Source organism: Netta rufina (genome assembly GCF_964035555.1).
Source record: "Netta rufina genome assembly, chromosome: 16".
Taxonomy (NCBI): domain Eukaryota; kingdom Metazoa; phylum Chordata; class Aves; order Anseriformes; family Anatidae; genus Netta; species Netta rufina.
In genome coordinates this window covers 3,072,983-3,089,957 of record NC_140140.1, presented here as the reverse complement: position 1 = coordinate 3,089,957, position 16,975 = coordinate 3,072,983, and the positions used below count along the sequence as shown (strand labels likewise).

The window sequence follows — 16,975 nt, the reverse complement described above, 5'->3', positions numbered from 1 at the left end:
TTGTGCTACAATTCAATATTTCTGCTTTTAAGTAAAGTGAAAATGCACTGCCCTAAGTCCCTGCTTACTGTACAAATACCTTTTGCACCTACGCTTTGTTTACTTTATTGTTTGATTGTTATATTGCTTTGTGAAGCATCCTGCACAAAGACGTAGGATGTCTGGAGGAAGCGAAACTTGGAAAAAGTCACGTCATTTGATGGCTGCCCACGATTTTGGTACTGCGCTAAAGCACTAGATTTCTGTGCTCCCATCACCCTTTTGTTGTTGTTGTTTTTGTGGTTTGTTTTTTTTCTCCTTTTGGAGGAAGGAGACGTGGTTTAATGTGCCTAATGCTGGGGCAAGCAGCTACACCGCATGGCCAGGAGCTCCTGTGGATACTGCTGCCTTCACCGTACCAGCCATGGCTTCAGAGATGAGACTTCTGCCAGACTTGTTCACCTCTTCTCCCAGACATGTTCATCAAGTGGCTTTGTTGATGAGCTCTTAGAGTTGTTCAACTTCAAAAAATGTTTGAAATTCAAGCCGTGCTGCTTATTTGTGATTGGCCTGATAAGTTGGAGGGTTTCTAAGAGTCACTCAGCGTTGTGATTGCAATGAGCAAGTGAGCACTTCTGGCCTCAAAACTTGCAGGTGGGAGAGTCTGATCCCTGCAGACAGGGCTGGGAGATGTGGGAGCAGCAGGGACCTGGGGAAGGGCTCTGGAAGAGGGAGAAAACAAGACTTTGCTTCATAATTTGACCCTTCCTTGGTTGTGCAAATAAACATTTTGTTTAAACTAGCTCCAAATATGACTGCAAACATCTATTAGGGGTCCTTCAAATGTTTGTTAAGGAGTTTCTTTAAAGTGCTCCTTAATCAAATGCTGTGTATCGTTGTTGTTTGTGTAATTGACTCCCCGTTTTCCCACCCACCGCAGCACTGCTGCTCGAGAGGCAATGTAATGGGAAACATCTAATAAGAAGGCTCCTGAGGAGCTTTAGGGGAGACCTCAATGATCTCTACAACTGCCTGAAAGGAAGCTGTGGGGAGCTAGGGGTCGGCCTCTTCTTGCAGGTGATAGGACTAGAGGGAATGGCCTCAAGTTGCACCAGGGGAGGTTCAGGTTGGAAATGAGGAGACATTTCTGCTCAGCAAGAGCAGTCAGGCACTGGGACGGGTTGCCCAGGGAGGTGGTGGAGTCACCGTCCCTGGGGGTGTTCAAGGGAAGGCTGGACGTGGTGCTTGGGGACATGGCTTAGTGGGTGATGGTGGTGGTAGGGGGGTGGTTGGACCAGATGATCCTGGAGGGCTTTTCCAACCTTAGTGATTCTGTGATTCCACAGGTTAGAACATCCTTTTTCTGTCTTTTCCAGCATCTTTCAAGTCCTGCCTTACCTCAGCACAGACAGCTGAGCCAGAGTGCAGATTTCAGAGCCCTCAGGACCTCCAGGCAATCTGGCCAGTAGATTTCTGTGGATGCCCATCCATGACCCAAGTGGAAGAGGGCACAGGCCACACAAACAGGAGAGGTGGCAGCGGAGTGTGTGGGAGAGGTGCCAGGTTTGCACAGATGGGGCTGTCACCACAGCCACAGAATGGTTTGGGTTGGAAGGGACTTTACAGACCACTGGGTTCCTACAGACAAGGACACCTTCCGCTAGACCAGGTTGTCCAAAGCCCCATCCAACCTGACCTCGAGTGCTTCCAGGGATGAGGCATTCACAGCTTCACCACTGCTTTGTCCCAGTTACTACCACTTGTTAGTGACTAGTAAAGGGTACTCACACCCAGGGTACTCCCTCCTGTGCCTGGAAGGAGCAGTTGGTGGGCAGCAGGGAGGGAGCACCTGGTGATGGCTGTATCTTGGGCAAGAAGATGCCTCTTGTTCTGGGGGCTCAGCCCCCTGGGTAGGGATTTGGGGCTGTCATGAGACTCGAGACATCCAGGGGCTCCATGAACACTTCACGAGAAATCAATAACCACTGGGGCAGGTCACTGCAAACACATGGAGATGCAAGGTTGGTGTTGCTCGCAGCAGCACTGTTAAGGGATTCACATAAAGTGAAGGGAAAAATGCTGAATTTATGCTTCCCTGCGTCCTTCAGCTGACAATTTCCCTGCGATTCCATCCTTTGTTCCCTAAGCTTGTGCGCTGCACCAGGTAAGCCCTTTGGGGAATCAGTGGGGGTGTTTTTAGTGGGTGGGGACGGGTGAAGAACATTGCCGGAGGGTCCCCACACGTGCTGATCGGATAGAGGGGACGAGCAAGGCAGCACTTGATGCCAGCTTGGACTTCCCTCCACATTTTTGGCCGAGCACAGGAATGTTTAAAGTGAGACTCCGTTTCTTTGGTGGCAGGAGGCTGCGACTGGTGCTAGTCCGGAGGGTGAAGTGTGCTGTCAGCTGGCTTTTCTCTGGTGGTGGCACTCCGTCCACGCCTCCGAGTGAGATGTGGAGGTAAAGTGTGAGTTATACAGTGTTTCCAGACGTATGAGGCTAGATTATGTTGATCTCAAATTTAGAAATATTTCTTCAAGAAAGAGGGGGTTAAGGGGAAAAGTCTATATTCAGGTTTGTCCAAAGAAAGATGATCAGATAAACTTCTTATATTATCTTAGTTTTATGTTAACATTTTTTGTGGCGGGCAGGTTATCTTGAAATTAGTGAACTGCTCTGCTACAAAGCCAGCAGTGCCTGGTGATCCAGGACAGAGAGAGGAGGATACTGCTCTGAAGAGGGGTGGTGGTGTCAGGAAGGGCGGTGCTGAGATGAGGGGCAGTAAGGTGGTTTGTTTTGATAGGAGGCCATGAAGGAACTGTATTTCTCTCACATGCACATTTACGGTCTCCAAGCTGCATTTATATATATATAGCTACTATAATGTGTATATATATTATAAATATAGCTGTTCACTCTGTATCTGGACCTTTAGCAAGTAGTGTATTTGTTGGAAAAAATGTCCTCTCTCCTGCCTTGGTGACAGGATGTGATGGATGGATGAAGGTACTTTCCTGAAAATGACCTTACAGTAAGAAATATATTTTCAGGATTATTTTTCTGATTAGTAATGCTTGAAAACAGTAAATGAATGAATTAAAAAATTAGTTCTGAACACTAAATCAGACATGCCTGGATCAGCCTCTTGCACTGGTGCATGTTAGATGTGGGCTGTAAGGACTGCAAGGCAGCACCCAGCTTGGGTGTCAGGTCTTCCATCTCGCAGCTGCCCATGAGCAACCCCAAGCATGAGCTCTGGGGGCTTTTCTTAGGCATCTCTGCCTCCTTACGTGGGAGGGGAGCCAGTCCAGCTCTCCTGCACTGGTAGCTGCGTGCTTTATTGCTTGAGTGTTCACTGCCAGCTTATGGCTGTGTGGCAAACCTTCCATTAGCTCCAGTGTGAAGGTCTGATGCCTAGCCTGTTGGAAAGCAGCTGTGTCACCTCTTAGCCTTCCTTTTCTAGGCTAAACAAGCCCAAATCAGGCAACCACTTTCTAGATATCATTGCTTTTCAACTCGGGAACGTGAAGCTGTCTACTTTCCAGCCCAGCCCCAGGACTGGTGTCCTGGCGGCTGCAGCACTGTCCAGTCTGCAGGCTGGGCTGGGCTCAGTTCTTTGTGCAGTGGAGGTATCTCAGCCCCTGGGGAATGTTTTTATTCAGCGCCATGCTCCTGCTGGCACTGCCATCGCAGCGAGCCCAGCTGGTGCTTCCTGTGCAGCTGCTGCATCAACGTCCCCAGGTGGGCAGGTGACAGCAGTAAATACCTGTAGGAACGGGCCATCATATTTTCCACTTGTTCCTGCCTGATTTCTGCCTCTTAGCCATGCAGAAGCTGCCAGAAGTTAAGAATTACGCGCACCGCGTGATGGCTTCAAAATGGAAGATGTCATTTTTCTCAGGTTATCAGTCAGCCCTGAGAGCTACGGCGGGACCTGCCGCGATGCTATATAACCCCATCCAAGCAATGTTTTTTCCACTCTGTGAAATAATTCGGTGAATTTCTAATTACACAAATCTAATTAAAGGCTGAATGGAACGACTATGCCTAATCATAATGATACACCCATTTCATTAAAAAAAGAAATTGCTTGTGTACAACAAACCATCCAATTTAGTGCAGGATTAATATACGCCTCCCCAGCTGGAGCAGTGCAAGCAGCAGCTTGGGCACGTGTTCCCGGGAGGCCCACGCGGCCCCACTGCTGTGTGGGGCTGGAAACTCTGCCTCTGCTGCAGGTAGGGTCCCAGGAGGTGTCTGCGTGGTGTGTGGGGTTAAAAGACCCTGCTGAGTGGGCAGGGGGTGCTCAGCTTGGAGGGACAGTGGTCTGTGGTGCACATGGGGCTGTGCACGAGCATCTGGGTGGGCGCTGAGCTGGGATTTAGTGAGTTTTCTGTCTGAAGCTCAGCAGCTGTGGAGCAGTGGATGCGCCTTGGCTGAATTTCCATGTCTGCTCTCCTGGAAGCTCTGGTGAGCCACCACCAACCACAGCAGGGAGCTGGTCAGGGCTTGGCTGCTCCCTTTGCTGGGCTCTCAATTCCTCCCGTTGGCTCCCAGGAGATCTGCAGTGTCCTGGCCAGGGGGCAGCTTCCTACAGCAAGACACGAGCCTTAATCCGTGCAATCGAGCACCAGTTGCAGGGGCAACAGATGCACTTGTGGGCCTGAGTGGAGTTTTCTATTAATATTGCTGTGGTAGCTTCTTGCTGAAATCGCTCTTGGAAAAGCGACTTGGGCTCTGCTTTCCTTAACGGTAGCGCAGCGTGAAGTTATCCCACAGCATGGAGTCTGCACCCGAATCTCTGGCAGGTCTGCAAGAATTCATCTCTCGGGTGGGGAGCCAGATATTGGGCGGAGGAAATAATATCAGGGCATTGAGGTTAAATAGATAATTGATTTTTTTTCAGCTCTGGTCTCAGGTGTAAATCCATTGAGGTTAATGAAGTAAGGCAAATTAAATTGAATTGCCCTGTATGGAAAGCTTAGGCTGGCGTGTAGCCTGTTTCAGGGGCTCCTCATGGTGCTCCTTTGCTATTTTTGATGGCTGTCTTGGTGTCAGCTCTTTCTCGTTTGCGCTGGCTGAAAGGAGCTGAATGCCTACAACCATTTTAACTCCCAACAAGAAAAACTGCAAGTCATAAGCAAACCTCCCACCTTGTTTCCTTACTTAAATACTTGGGTCTGTGTGCTCACTGGGTTTGTTTCTGATCTTGCAGTGGTTTTGCGGACCTGTGGAGCACTCAGCCTGGTGATCTTGCCAAGCCCCACAGCTAGATGTGCCCAGCCCCGAGCCAGAGCCTTTCCATCCCCGCATTGCTGCGATTCCATGAGAAGCCCTGCAAGGCGTCGCTATAAGTAGCCTCTTCTGGATGAGGTGTCAAATATTTGTTGCAGAAGTACTTGTGGCATCTTGGCAAGTCTTTGCTCTGGATCAGAGATTAAATTCTGATTTGGATCATGATATCCAGCCCTCCCGTGGTTCAGGCTGGCCGTGTTTGTTTGACTTCCCGGTCTGAGCAGGTGGGAAGCAGATGTGTGCTGGTAGCAGCTGTGTCTCAGGTGGCACGGGATGTTCATCAACCTGCTTTATTAAAATGCTTTGGTAATATTTTGATTGTGATGGGTCTGTTCACACTGGAGCTTCCTCTGGTGATGCAGCAATAGCAAAGGATAAAACGCCGGTGAGCTCAGGGCACCTGGGGCACGCTGTAAGTAGCTCTTCTTGCAGAGTTTGAGATTGGAAGGGACCTCTGGAGAGTGCCTGGACCAAACACGCTGCACAAGCAGGGCCAGTTTGCCCAGAAAGAAATAGCTGTGAAGTACATCGCTCCAGGTGGAAGGAAAAAAGGCAGGAGGGAAGTGACTTAGGAGGAGGACACAGGTCCCTGCACATCTGGGGACAGTTTGGGACGTGTTCCCAGACTTGCCATGTGGCTATGCTACTCCAAAGCCTCCCTGAGAGCTTGGCTCTGAGTTGACAGGTGGGATGGATTTTCAGCGTGGATGCCCCAAACTCTTGACAGGTCTGAGCCCAGGCCTTGCAGGGGCTTGGATTTTACGGGCCTTACCAGCAGCTCATGGGGTTGATGCACCCAGCACCTCCTGCGAGTCCCTGGGTGCTCTGGCACTGAGTCAGTGCAACTCCAGGGAGTAGCAGTGCCCATCCTGTGCTGTTTCACAGTGTTCCTGCACAATGTCCTGCTGTGGTGCCACAGCTAGAAATAATCACAGGGACGGCTGTGAGCCTGCAGTGAGAGAAGGGGAGAGGGAAGCCCTGGGTCTGTATGAGAAATCTGACTCCTGCAGTTGGCAGGAGCCTGTCAGTCATGCAAGCAGCATGTGTGACTATCCTTGCTGGATAGTCAGTGGCTAAATAAATAAACAAGATCTGTTTTTGTCTTCAGCCAACCTACCACTGCTTCTTGCTAGCCTTGAGTTTTCGACTTGTCTCTGTATTTTTAGCTGCAGGACACCCTGTCCCCAAAGCTGGCGAGGACCCGAGGTTTCTTATACCTCCCTGAACACGTGAAGCCAGCTCTCGCCCTTCACCACGTCCTACCTAGGGGAAGGGGAGATGTCGGTCAGCACCATGTCTTCCCCCTTACACCCTAACACGTGACTGAGCTGAGGGCCTGGGGTGTGAATCTCTCTTTGGAGCTTGTCTTATTGGTGGCTGTGCTGAATAAATGCATCTGGGGACGGTTTCTGTCCTCCCTGTGAGATGTGATGGAGTAGTGGTGGAGGAGCCCTACTTCCTCCTGGGCTGGGATTATCGAATTTAATTATATAACTACAGAATATCCCGAGTTAGAAGGGACCCATAAGGATCACAGAGTCCAACTCCTAGGTATACGTCATGCCACAACCCATGAGATCCAGCATGTTGGAGGCCCTCTTTACTCCCTCAAGTCTAGAACTGAGGGGGCCCTAAGTGTATTCCCTTTCTATCTTTTGTCTTACTCACATACAAAGAAATAGAGTAAAAGAGACATTTTATTACATTCGGCAAAATGTGATGTTTCTTTGTGTCTTACAGAGAGAGGGAGGGGGTTTAGAGTTTATTCTCTTATTTAAAAATAGGAAATAATTTAGCATAATGCAAAATTAAACATTGCTTTGGCTAACTGAGCAAATGCTTTCCATGTGGAAAGTGCTGGAGCTAGCATGCATTTCTCTGTGGTGCTTCTGGTGCTTTGCTGCTGCGGGTGGGACTCGGGAAGGAGCATCCCTGGTTTTGGCAAGCTCAGTGTCTGCGTTTACACACACCTGCCTTCTGAGCTCCCCTGATCCTCAGCTCCGTGGGGCTGCAGGCTCAACTCTCCACCATCCTTTCACCTCCCTTTATCTCCACTGAAGTCCTCATTCAAACACTCACTTCAGCCTGGACTTGAGTTTAAGCATCTGAGCAGTTGCCTTGATGCAATTAGGGCTATTTGTGTGCCTGGGGGGAAGCAGACACTGAAGCACTTTGGATGGAGGTGTGGAAGCTCTTGCATTTCAACCAAGCCACAACATATAGGTTGTTGGGGGGCACCTGGACTGCCAGCCCCGTTGCTCATCCCAGTAGCTGTGGGTGTAAGCTGAGATGTAATTGTGACCTCTCCCTGCTGCCGAAGGCTGGATGTCCCACGGGCTGCTGTTTGTGCTGTGCTGACACGTGTCTGCATGAGATTGTGTGACCACCTTGTCCCTTGGGGAGCCACCCAAGGTCACCAGCTGCTCTCCTGCAGCTCCCGGCGTGGCACATCTGCCTGCTGGGCTCCGGCTGTGCCCGGGGGCTTGGCCTCTGCATCCCCACCCTGGCATCGTGGGAAGGTGCAGAGAGGGAAAAGTGAGACCGAGCGGATGCAGGCTTAGGTTTTACTGGGCGTGAACTGGAGGTACAAGGGGCTTCTGGAGAGAGTCCAGATGTAGGGCTGCAGAGATGGGGAAGGGACTGGGGCACTGCTGGCAGAGAGCTGAGAGCGGGGACTTCTCAGCATGGAGGAGAGGAGGCTCAGGGGGAACTCACTGCTGTCTGTAACTGCCCAAAGGGAGCGTGTGGAGGGGATGGAGCCAGGATTCGCTCAGTGGTGCCCAGGGCCAGGCGCAGAGGCAGTGGCTGCTGCTGGATTTGCATGGGCAGTGTTTCCAGACCTTCCCATGCAGCCAGAGTGACCCAAGGTGGTAATTTCCCATCCAAATGCTGATCCGAGCAGCTGAGATATTTTGCGGTTTTTAATGGTTCTCCACTGTGCCTGAATTAACAGGAAAATGGACTGAAACTAAAGTGAGGCAATTGAAGGCAGAGAATGACAAATTGGCTTTAGAGCGTGGCAGCGATGAGCACTGTCAGGGGTTCACACACTGACCTTTATCTAAACAGAACTGTATGTAACAGATAAGAATATTTAACAATAATTAATGTCACATCATCGCAGAGAACAAAACGACTACATCAAACAGGCAAGAAATCCACTGCAAATTACTCAAAAGGGAAATGTCAGCTCCTTCATATCTGCAACCTGCCTTGTGCTGATGGTGCTGGAATGAGAAGGGAGGGCATGCGAGTAAAGAAGCTATTAAAATGATTTAAGGAGTGGATAATATATATATAAATGAGCGAGGGAGGCAGAATGGAGCAGAACAACAGCCAGCCTGCCGGACCGGACTTGTGGAAAATCAAACACTAAACTGAGCTGATAATTGGGTGCAGGGATAAATGTGTGTAAGCCAATTATCTCCACTGCTGGGGTTTTGACGGGTGGCTGAGGTTTCCCTTTCCTTTCCCCGCTGTCTCTGTGGGCTTCTGCTGCGCTGTGCTTCAGCAGCACCTCTTGCACGGGTAGGATCTAGCTGCTTGGGCTTTCTGTTTGGGAGAATCACCACTGGCAGTGGATGCTGAGATGATTTTTATTCTGCTGCCAAAGTGGGGAGGTCCCACAAGGTGTGGGGAGGGTGGCGGGGCTGGAGTATGGGCCCCACGTGCATTGCTGGCACTGGGTGAGGGCTGGCGAGCATGGTTGGAGCTCTGGGGCAGCAGGGGGTGTCTGTGGGGTTCTTACACTTCTTTTCATTTTTAAAAAAATTTAATAACATGGAAGCTTTTAAAGTTATTTTTGCCTTCCCTGGGGCTGCGTGCGCTGGATGCTGTTACTGCTCCGTGTGTGCAGATGCGGCGGAGCAGCTTGGAAGCTTTCTGTTCAGCCACTTGGTTCAGAGCCCGGTGCCATCCTGGTGGTGGGGTCCCCCTGGGGATCAGCCCTGCTCGCAGAAGCAGCTCTGTGTGCGCAGCCCCGCAGCCTGGAAAAGCCTCAGGGTGGTCCCGGGGCACGGACATAGTCCACCATGGTGGTGATGCCATCGGGCTGGATTTCTGGGAGAAGGAGTTGGTGGAGTGCTTGCACAGAGCAGCCCCCAGCCTCATGGCAAGCGCTCTCCTTCCCACCCCGTGTCCCTCCCGCAGGACCTGATGCACCAGGCGTTAGGGGAGGTGCAACGATGCAGCCTGCTGGGTGAACAAGAGCTTGCAAAGGTCAGTTGGGCGATTGCAAAAGTCTCCTCACAAGCAGGGTCTGGAGGCCTGCAGAGGAATGAGACCGAAGTTTTGTCTCTTTGGCTGACCCCAGCAGCCCCTCCAAGGGGTGGGGGGACCCCACTGCTCCACCAGCTTTCCTGCATGCCTGCAGCACCTGAGCCACTGCAGAGGTATCGGCCTCTCCTTGTGCCCTGCAGCTGCTCCTCCTTGGAAATATTTATTGCCAAGGAATGATGGCAGGTGATGGGAGAAGATCCTGGAGCTGAGCCTGCACAAATCTCATAAAAATCTCAGCCCTAGACATGATGTGTTACAGTCGTCCTTGGCTTCATTCCTATAAAGCTAGTGGTGATGCAAGGGAAAAAAATATCCCCTTTTATTTTAACAGGGCCATTGTGCCCATTATAATAAACTATTTCCTAAAAAAAATTAATTTATCTGCATGACCAGTTGTGGGAAGTGCTGTTAGCCTCAGTTAGTAGAGATAAGGTGAAGCACAGAGCTGGAGCCCAAGGTCAAGCAGGACAGCTGGGGAGGAGCCGGGAACTGATCCTGGGTCTCCTGGATTCCTCGCTGGTACCGTAAAGGCCAGTCCTCCCTGCAATGCCATGCCCAACCTGCGGTCCTGCTGGCCACCAGTCAGTTTTGTTGTCAGCATTTTCCTGGTGGGAGGAGGCAGCAAGGTGCCTCTGGATTAGCAAGGTTGTGAAAAATAGCTTTCCAGCTGGCCTGGTGACCTTCTGGCAGCAGGAGAGAATTTATAGGCAGAAGATGGAGATGTGATTTAAAATTAGCAGCAGTGGGGAGCTGTGCCTTTACTTCTTGAAGTGGAGCAGGAAAACTGACTTGTCCCTGATCCCATCCTGGGCTGAGAAATGGTTTTGGGTTTCATGTCTCCATTACAGAAAGCGCTCAGCATCTCCCCTTGCTTTCCTGCAGAGCAGCCATGGTGCAAAGCTGGGCGCTGCCGATGCAGTCACTGAGAGTGTCTGATACACTCAGAGGCTGAGCAAACCTAGCCCAAGGCTGGGTGAGCAGATAAGTTCCAATTAGGGGATCTGAATATTGATTCACTGGGGAGAAGATATGACATTAAAGGATCACTGGAAGACTAAAACCACGCCAGTGTATTGCTTAAAATGAAAGGCAGTGAACTTGCATCAGAATGTGGGGCAGGACTTCGAAAATGAGGGGCAGCTACTAATTAGAGCGCATTAGTTAACATAGTTCACCCCTATTTTATCTCTGGTGAGCCAGAGATACAGAAATGGCACTTGTTAGAAAAACAGTCAGTATTTAGTTCCAGAGTGTTACCGATGCCATCCAGTACGACACAAAGGCCTTTGAGAGATCTTACATTTCAGTCGTTCCTTTTTCAGGAGACACGCCGTCGTGTAAAACCAACCCAGCCAACAACCCAGGAGCCTGGAAACCCAGCTCCGAGCTGAACCAGGCTGCTGTGGTTTTGAGGTTAAGTGGCTGAGCTCATCCGCATTTTCTGCCTGTCTCTCTTAGCACTTGGGTTGGCACCTTTTCACCAGCAGGTATTGGAAGTACCCTGACAGGCAGCTGGGTGCCACAAGCACCATCATTTATGGCAGAGCAGAGCCTGGGCACAGGCAGGTCCAAGCCCATCTGACTTTGGGCATCCTCAGACTGAAAGCCTCAGTGGTGGAGGCTGTTCTGCAAAGGCTTGAGCCAAACAAGCTACCCTAAACCCTCAGACTCTGTCAGTCCAAGAGATGAAGTCCAGGTCTCCTTCCACTTATAACGCTCCTGTGTTAGCAGAACCCCCGGTGAGCAGCACCACCTGTCCTCTGAGCTCTCCTTTCTTCTGCTCTCTGCACAAAGTTGACTTGTATCCTCAGTAGTGACTAGACAAGAGAGTTTAGTCACTTTTTTCCCTACTCCTGGAGTGTGAAGGAAGGGTTTGGGCAACCTGAGGGAAAGCAGAGCCCTTTCCCACCTGACTGGATTCCCAGGGCAGCTTCCAAATCCCGGGGTCCCCTCTGCGGCTGTGTGCTGCGGTGTAACCTGCGAGGAGAAGGGGGTGCATCAAACCCAGTCAGACACTTCATCAGGGCATGGGGAAGCAAAGTGATGCCTGGCAAGGAAGAAGCAGGAGCAGCAGTTTCAGTGTTAGCACCTCTGTGTGAGGTGAAGGCTGTGCCAGGGTACCTCCGCTCGCCTGCCCTCTGCGCTGCCGCTAGCCCTGCACCACGAGGTTTTGGCAAGGGTAACGGCCCCAGCTGCCCCAGGTAATGTCCTGAAGTTGGCTCCTCTTCTTTTCAAACCACTTGGCTTCACAGAGTTGTCATTTCTTCTATCCCATATCAAAAGGATTTTTATCTGAGGAAAATAAAAAAAGGAAAAGAGAAAAGGAGTTTTCAGGTCACACCATCTGATTCGTGCTGTTGGTGTCAACCTTTTTTATGTGCATCCAGAGCCGGTGCCATTTCACACCTGCTCCGTGCTTGTTTTTAAATGACACATAATGATGATAGGCAGCGTAAAGATGAAGCTTCATCCCCAATTAAATTGCATTTTCTGTCTTTTCATTTCCTGCCCCAGTTGAGGAGGAAACCCCTGGAGAGCAAGATCTTTGAGTTTAATGAAGTAGGAGGTGCCTGCAAAACTAAAGGTGATCTTGTTTGTAAGACAAAGATCAGTGCTGATATATAATGTTTCCAGAATATTGTGCTTCTGTGTGGTGCCCCAGGGAGTGTTTCATGTTATTGGAAATGCAGATGTAGGAATTTCAGGTCATCAGGTGAGAGCATTCAGCCTGTGACAGCTGCTGCTCAGAGCTGCCAGCAGCCCCACTTCAGCGTGGGGCTGGACCTCCCTCGCTGTCTCCGGAGATCCCAGTTGATCCCACTGGTGCCAGTGGGTCATGTTTGGCACATGGTCTTCGCATCCCTCCGGACTTCATCCCAGCATGAAGTGGGGATGCGATCGGGATGCTGGGGTGAGGTTCTCCATGCCCTCTGGGGCTGCGCTGTGTTCCAGCTCCACCGCTTCTCTCTGCGACTTCCCTTTGCTTCTTTATCAAAATTCAGCCCACTGTGGTGAATCCCCTGCCCTGAAGATGAGTTCTTGGTTTTGTAAGGGTCTATGATATATCTTAGTCAGTATCTATGCTATTTCATCCTTTATTCCTTCCCCCAACTTCCTCTGAATGCCATCCAGTAGTGGTGATTTATTACCCTTCAGTGTGTTTCGCTTTTTGTTGGAGAATTTATATTTAATTTTTATGCCCGTTATCATTCAGGGAGAGACGGGAAATGCTTTGGGAGCCCAGAGTGAAAATAAAACAGCACATTTTGGTGCAGTTACTTAGTTTGAAAGATGTTGTTGTATGTTGGCAGGGTATTTACCTCCTTCCTCCTTTTCCATCATGGGTTGAAGTGATTCTAGAAAAATCACAGGATGCTGCGCTGCACTGCACGGGTGGACTCCAGCACTGCAAAGGCTGGAGCCTGCTGCTCCTCCTGCCGAGTTCATTCGGTCTCATGCAGTAAAGACGGTCTTAGAGTAAGAGCAGGACAATTTGGTCTTCAAAGTAGCTGTGCGTTGAGAAACGAGGGGTTACAGAGCAACAGAAGGGGACTTCCTTTTCTTAGCCCCTATGACCTTGCTAGTGGTGAGATTCTTCTGCGCCACTTCCTGTACACCTTCCATCTGAGGTGAATGTCGTAGAGCTCATCTGAGTCAAACTTCACATCCTAAGGAGCACAGAGATGAGTAATTTGGCCCTTGGTCTCACAGCAACACCAGCGCATGGTGCCAATACCACAACTAAGTGCTTCTGATGCTCTTTGCACAGTGTCCCTCTGCTCCTCATTCCTCCCTCCAGCCCCCACTGAAAAAACATTGGGTTTTTCTTATCAAAAGTGGAAGATTTTAGGAGCAAGATAAAGTTCGTTTGCTTAAGCCAAGGGACCTGGGTGAGTTTGGGAGAAGGATGGGGGAAGGCGTTTAGCAGTTCATCCAGATGTCTGGTAAAAAATCTGCTCCTTCTTCCTTACTGGGATTTGCTCCTGTAATTCTCTGTTTGCCACATCCCCAGCGTCACTGAGAGTTTTGATGTTCAGGGCTTTGCTCCCACCCAGTTTATCTCCAAATTTCTCTCATTCATTCCCTTCTTCTACATCTCTCTTGCACGAATGCCCATTCTCATGGTATCTCTGAACTCATTGAGTACTGAGAGATGCAACCAAACCTCTTGAGAGGTCCACTAAACCTGGATGAAGGGCCCATTGAAACAGAGGGGAACTGAGGAAACAGCATTGTCAAGTTAACTCTTTATTGGGTTCTTGGCTGACAGCAAAAGTGGTCCCATGGCCACCTGGTTTTAGCCTGTGTCACTGTGGTAGCTTCTTCATGCAGAAGGGATTGTCCCTTCAGCACTGCCAGAGAGCTGAGACTTCTGCAATGAAAGCCGCTGTTCTGCTGCTGATCTTTCTCTGTCTCCTTAGTACTTTTTCTGTTTTAATTGAAAGCTTCACTCCAGTTTGACCTTCTGCAGTGCTGTGGCACATCTGAGGCTGAAGTGAGCCTCTAATTACGGGGGGCCGTGGCTGGTGGCAGCTGGCTGCACTCACCGCTCACCCTGCTGTTAGCCACTGCTGGCAGATCCCTGCCTGCTCCTCCCCGTCAGAGCAGGCAGCCCGGGTGCCAAGTATTTCACAGAGCAGGGTGTAAAAGTACTGCTCCATCCGTGAGAGCCCTGGGTGCTCATTCAGGAGACATTGCTGGGAATCATCACCGACTTCAGGAGGGTGGAGCAGGAGGCGCAGGAACCTCACCTTGCTCTGTTGCTTGTTTGTACATTGTCAGCTTGCCCAGGCTGATTTGAAGGAATTGGTTCCAATTAATGGACTCGTTAATGGTTTAAGACTCGGAGTATGGGGACTGGATCCAGTTCGTGAACACTTGAGACTATTGGGGCTGTGAACTCAGAGGTGCGGCTGCTGCCTGGGGGCCAGAGAGCACGGGGATGTCTCGCTGCACCCCAGCTGTTTGAGCACAGCTCCTGGGTCCTCTCCCAGGACTTGCGGGGCTGAGGCCTCAGCTGGTTGCAGAGGAGGGGTGTTTTGGTGGAATCTGGATCCCACCACTGAAAAAGCGGTCAGTCCACTTTGGGGATGAGCAGTGATCTCTGCTGTCTTGGCCACAGCCTTCCCAGCCAGCGGAGCCACTTGCTGGGCTGGCAGTGCCGATGGTGCTGCACCAGCAGCGTGCTAAGCAGGCACTTGGTGTTGCCCAGTATAACAAATGCCGTGGGTAATCCTGTAGCTCCCACTTCTGAACTGTAACTCCCTGAGTTAGTTTCTGCCTCACAGGCTTCTCGAGGTGACAAAGCAGCTCGTTGCACAGTCCAACCGGGTGTCCCAGCCTGTGGGAGGAAAGGGAAGGCACCCTAGCTGCAGTCCTGGAGGGTGTCCTGGAAGCTCAAACAGAACCCAGAGGAACTGGCTTAAAGGATAGCATTTCATTTCAATGAACAAAATGCTTGCTTTACTGTGAAATATTTAATTTTGAAGAAACTCTCTTTTTCCTTAACAAATCCCAGCCATCATGACAGAAAATTCTCATCCTCTATCCGTCGGGTACCTCATTCTCTGCAAGCACTAACATGATGTAGCAGGTTTTGTGGGATTTCCTGAGCCTGAGCCAATCTGAAGCAAGCTATCCCAAGTATTCAGCCCTGCAAACACAACTGCCTCTGTCTCCGGCTTTGAGCCCCTTGCTAAGCAGCTCAGAGCCTTAAGTCCGAAGGTCTTGGGTCTGATCCGTGCAGACAAACAGCCAGAGGCTTATCTTTCCGATGCGCCATACCCTCCTCTGCCATGGATTAGAAAGTACTGGATTATCTGCTTGCCACAACTGGTAGAAAACTGTGTGTCCTGCTTCTTGTAGGGCGAAGCTGAGACCATAGAGGGGTGCTGCGCCTGCTCCCGGACCTGGTGACGGGAAGGACTAACAAACACAAGTGCCCACACCATTCCCGGTGAGTAGCTGCGTTCTGCGTTACACGCGGAGGTGGTGAGTGGTACGGGAGCACCCTGCCCTTAATTCCTGTGGCTGCTCTGCAAGGAGAGGCTCACCACGAGCCTGTAAGAACACCTGGCTTCATATTCTGGCTGCTTTTGCTCTGCAGTCAGGCTGAAGGCTTTCCTTTTGAGCCTGCTGGGTGCACACTCATCCTGGCCTGGTGCAGGCATTCAGGGGGTCAGAGGCTGATGGCTGCGGTGAGGACCTGTGCTGCTAGCACTAGAGGTGAGAGTGCCTTCATCACGCCTGGATGTGCAGATAGTGATGGTTTGGATGTGGTGGGGTTCAGCACCTTTTAATTCCTGATTCTGCCGTGTCAGGGCTTGGGAAGATGAAAGCCAAGCCCCAATCTGTGGTGTTTGCAGGGTAAGGCAGAAGAGCGTGGCTGTGACGGGTGCGTGGGGGGCATGGAGAAAGCACTCAGGTGGCACTCGGACAGCTCTGGTCCAAGGGCAGCCAGGACACAGGCTTCAGGCCAGGCTGAAAGCACCTCATGGAAGAAGAAGTTTTGTGGAGGGATGGAAGAGGGTCTGGGGATCAGTGATGCTGTGCCCTAAGCATTGGGAATGCTGCTCCAGGGAGCGCTGGTGCGATTAGAAACTCACTGTGCTTGTCGAGCACCCGAAGTCAGTGTAGTCCTGAGCTGGGAGATCTCTTGCTGTGTTTGTGGGAGTTCTGTTTCACTGAGCACACAGTAAAAGGGCTCCAGCTGAATAAAAAATGGAGTTTGCTTCAGCAGAGACTGAATGAAGATTTCAGGACTTATGGGAAGCAATTGTACGATGCACAATGCATGGTACGAGCATGAGGTAGTGAAATGTTTTCAGCAATGGACTTTCCCCTCCAGTTCCCAGGCAGATAAAAGCAGCTTCTCCGTTTCCAGTTCTGCTGGGCTTGCAGCCACGGTGTAACACATCTGTTTTAATTGGTAGCATGGTTGAGTTTTTCCTTGGGAACTTACGTAGGAGAGAGAAAAAATAAGTGTTACCAGGTGGAACCTCTTGCCATGTGGGTAAGAGCTCTGCTGTTGCTTGGTGGACACCAAGGGATACCATGCTCAGGTTTACACTTTCAATCATATTTGGAAATCTGATACATGACACTCCAAGATAACAGAGGGCTACCCCTGATTCACCTGAATGCTTTCAAACCGAAAGCAGGATGTTGAAAGAGAAGGGGAATTTGGCTTTGTTTACAATTTGGCTGAAACCTCTTTCTCTTTCTAGCTTAATATACCTCCCTTTAGTAGTAATGAAAACATCTTGTTGCCTAATGAATTCTGATGTGGACATGTTAAGCAAACAAGTGGACTGAAAGTCTCCTTCTTCATGACCAAGAGGAGTACTATACCCTAATTCCAGAGACCAAGATTTAACTCAGCAAATTAAGTTATGTGATTCAGCAGCATGGGAAAATGATAGAA

At 50.4% G+C, this 16,975-nt stretch overlaps 1 protein-coding gene across 6 annotated transcripts in view; it reads left to right on the top strand.

Moving 5' to 3' along the window:
• Window positions 1–16,975, top strand: part of RALY (RALY heterogeneous nuclear ribonucleoprotein) — a 116,188-nt gene that overhangs the window by 28,851 nt on the left and 70,362 nt on the right. For all 6 annotated transcript variants that reach the window (XM_084296721.1, XM_084296724.1, XM_084296722.1 and 3 more), the window contains exon 2: window positions 15,418–15,508. The gene's annotated coding sequence lies outside the window, so the exon portion shown is untranslated. The remainder of the gene's footprint in view (window positions 1–15,417; window positions 15,509–16,975) is intronic.